Source organism: Daktulosphaira vitifoliae, unplaced genomic scaffold (assembly GCF_025091365.1).
Source record: "Daktulosphaira vitifoliae isolate Bord-2020 unplaced genomic scaffold, ASM2509136v1 Scaffold_2, whole genome shotgun sequence".
NCBI lineage: Eukaryota > Metazoa > Arthropoda > Insecta > Hemiptera > Phylloxeridae > Daktulosphaira > Daktulosphaira vitifoliae.
Window position 1 is genome coordinate 22,938,719 of NW_026099573.1, and position 4,557 is coordinate 22,943,275.

Consider the following 4,557-nt stretch of genomic DNA (forward strand, 5'->3'; position numbering starts at 1 on the left):
CTAACAGGTATGAATGATGATTGAAATTATATATATAATAGAACTAAATTATATTTCAGTGAAATAAAATGTAAAATAACAATAGTAATAAAAAATGTATAACAACAGTACACAGTTTATCATTACTGATTGAATTTTACTCATATTGAACTAATTTTAATAATTAATAATGAGAAAAAGGTTATCAATTTAAAACTATTGTTTTGTATCATTTATGTATATTTCACCATAAAAAAATGCATTATAATTTGTTTTCATATATATATATATATTTTTAGTATCTTATTTATTTATCTGGTTTCATATCAATTATCCTGATTGTTTTTTATTATTGATTTTTAATTGATGAAAAAAATTAAATAAATATTTTATATTAACCACTTTAAATCATTATTTATTTTAACAAAATCTATTAAAAAACTTATTACATGAATCATAATGAATTTAATAAGCTAAATATTATTATTTAATTCATAAATAGAAAGGAGATTTATACATTTCTTTTAGACCTTTTTAAAAGAACATAAGTTTGTGCAAAATTGTTATTGGATTAGACAGTAGCGTAAAAATATTTTTCGATTTAGGGGGAATAATAATCCCGCTCAACACTAACCCCATTTAAATTACACTACTAATTATTTCAATTTTATTAATACACAATTGTTCTGCCTGCTGATGTCTTTTTGGAATAACTTTACAATGCATATAATTTTGCTTTCTATTCATAATATTTAACTACAGCAAAATTATATTTAAAAAATATTTATTCTAAAAAAATTACATATTCGTATAAATAAGAATATAAAATGTCATTCAATCAAAGATTTTATATCTACCCCAATACTAATTAAAAAAATTGTAATTTTTTAGTTGTTAATTTAATTAGTTTTCTCCAGTTAACCAAAATCCGCCATGATCTATATCAACGTACATTACATTTTATATGAAGCTTATGTCATTCAAAAATACATTAAGTAAGCAACTTTTTCATGAAATTCAGGTTTTTGAGGATAGCGCCGAAAAAATGAATAGTCAAATTTTTACACGTTAGTGGCTAGATTCAATTTTTAAAAAAATTTCAATATTGCCATATGATGGCAGGCTTATATGGTTAGGTTAACCTTTTTATAATTTAATTAGGTTAATTAAATTATAAAAAAGTTGAAAATCCCAGATAGTACTGTATGCAGGGCTGGATTTAGGGGAGGGCTGCAGCCCAGGGGCCCCCAAAAATTTAGTATACATTGGTATCACAAATATGATAATAATTGTTATTTAATAAGTAAAAAAATATATTTCCTTGTTTTTGTATAAGGGGCCTCCACAAAGCATTCCGCCCAAGGGCCACCACATACCTAAGTCCGCCCCTGACTGTATGTGACTCTAGAAGTTAGCTGTAAAATAATCCGTAATCAAACACTATTATATATTTTATCCAAATTACAATTTAGTGATAAAAAAATGATAAATTTTTAGGTTAATATTTAATGTTAAAAGTATTAATTTTTAATTAACACGCTTATATTAGTTTCACATGTATGTTGTGTGTTGTGAGTTGTTTGTAACTTTCCACGCGCACGTGTCCTACGGCCTTGAAACTAGACGGTCGTAATTAATTTTGGTTTTCGTACCCGTATACGAGTGCGTGTCATCAGTTATATATATATATATAACAAATTTTTATTGTGATTGACACGGCCCCGCGTCGTTTCGTTATACACGATGCCCCACGACTCGTGCCACCTTTATCAGCCGTCGCCCTATTTTATGAGTATTTGACTGACCAACACCGCGCGTTATACGCCGCGGTGCAAAGTGCCGCACGGCCGACGACGTTCCGGCGCTAATGATACCGTATAGTGATGGGAATTATAACTCGTTCTTTCGTTCATTTCTTACGATCGGTCACGGTTCTTATCAATTACTCCTTACTATGGTTTTCCTGAACGAGTCGTTCAAATTCGCATTTTCACCATGTAACATTACCATGATATCAGAATTTTTACTGATAATACACTTGTATAATCGGGTTATATATTATTTTTTCAAATACAAATTACTTGAAATAACATAATATGCTGTTATACACGAATATTTTTGTATAGAATAAAAACAAATAATTTATACTAGCGGATGAGTTGCGGTACATAAATCCATAGAATTTGTTTCTATAATAAGCGAAATCATTTAAATTATTTGTTTTCATAAAAGGAGTTTTATAGAGAAATTAATTCACCTAAATCAGATATTACAATTTACAGCAGCTATGACCAGATTATAAAAGAGTGAGGTGGTTTAATACCTCTCACAACAATTATATTAGTCTAATAGTCAATTTTTGTCCTAGTTGCTAAATTCAATAATTCATAGACCTATTTTCGCTTATAAATAATTATATGAATGTAATATTTATGAAATAAATAGCTATATATTGATAATCAAAATTGTTCTTCAAATGAACAATATAGTAGGATACTTGAAATAATCTAACTGTATTAAACCTGCATGATTATGTTAGTAGAAACATGTCACAACTTTGAAAATTTAGTCTGCAGACCTGCAATAAAAATGTTTTTATCACAAACCAAATAGTGTTGCTTTTAAACTCTCATTGGCAATAAGTATTTTTTTATTTAATTTTTTAAAAAAACATTATAAGTATATACTTATAAAGAATATATTCGTTTTTTTTTTAAATTTTTATATTATAAGAATATAAGGTTAGGCATAGGTTTTAACCGAAGTGCAGGTAAACGTTCAGTAAATGAACGAATCATGAAACAGTGTGTCCGATATATTGCGTGAAACGAATGAACGTATGAACGAATGAACGATATCTATTTTTTTTGCGATCCGGATCAACTCGTTCACTGATATGACCCGTTCAAAAAGACCCGTTCGTTCGTGAACGACCCATCACTAATACCGTTGTCTTCTTCCCGTTGTCAAAGTTACAATGTCAACAAACCGATCCGCACTCGCGCACTGTTGTCATCTACGCTGCTAACCTTTTGACGCCCGAGGATCACGCCGGACATCGCGTCGTCGACGCCAGCAAAAGTGCCGCGATATTATGCGNTAGCGAAAGTGTCGCGATATTATGCGAAGATAATATATTCCTACCGCCACCGCTAATATTAATATATATATATATACGTATATGTTAATATTCATTTATATATTCCTATTTATATATGCCTCGTGCATGATACGTTTACGTACTTAAATCGCTTTACATATATATATATTCTAACTATTATTAAAACTTATATATTAATACGCTTTATTCTCATTAAGAGATATAGTGTATTCGTTCCGATTACAAAGGTATCGTCATNTCTAATTATTATTAAAACTTATATATTAATACGCTTTATTCTCATTAAGAGATATAGTGTATTCGTTCCGATTACAAAGGTATCGTCATTTTTGGTCACTACCACTATGTTCCGGTAGTGGGTAATTTACACGCCTGCTGCTTTCCTTGGATGTGGTAGCCGTTTCTTAGACTCCCACTCCGGAATCGAACCCTGATTTCCCTTTACAACCATGATATTGATAATAACTACTGTACTACCGTGCTAAGCAAAAACAGGATAACTCCAAAATTAAAAAAAATTTTTTTTTTGTTTTTATAGGTAAATTTAGTGGTTTTACACCGATTTTTGATGTAAAAGTAGCATATTTCCTATTAAAACCCATCTAAAATTGAAATATAAAATAAGAAAATATACGGCAAGTTCAATATATTTGATGTTTTGTAGCGAAAACGCGGTAAATCCAAATACTAAGCAAAAACTTGGTATATCACATAAAAAATAATGGAGTTACCATCTTTTGACTTATGTTCATACATTGGGAAAAAATGGTATCTTGATTTACTGTTAAAAATGTTTTTTTGTGTTCCTGAAAAATCATATTGACTGGAGTTATCCTATATTTTCGCTTAGCACGGCAGTATAATAACATGAAACTAAAAAGTGAAAAATAAATATAGTTTAAAAAAACTAAAAAACACGCTTTTAAAGCACATCGAACTAGAAAGTTAAAAATAATTTTTAAAATTAACTTAAAACTATAATGAACGAAAGATATTAGTATTATTGTGAAAAAAAGCGTGGGTGCTTTGTGCCATATTTTTTGTATATTGAGCGCCCGACGATTTTTTTCACAATAATACTAGTACTTTTCGTTCATTATTGTTTTAAATAAATTTAAAAAATTATTTTTAACTTTTTAGTTCGATGTGCTTTAAAAGCGTGTTTTTTAGTTTTTTTAAACTATATTTATTGGTTTGATTTTTAGTCAAACAATGATAAAAACAATGTCTTCGAATTAATATCAATACTCATATTTTAGCTTCGATGCGAAGCTGAGAAGGTATTGGTTTTACTAAGATGTGTTTAATTTTTTTTTTTTTTTTTTGTGTCTGTTACCACTTTTTCTCAGCTCTCACCGAACCGATTTCTTTCAATGATACGTCAAAAGATCACAAATCGTATCTAGTCGAAGACATTACCCTTAAAAATTGAAAAAAATTCCCTCGTTCCCCGTAAA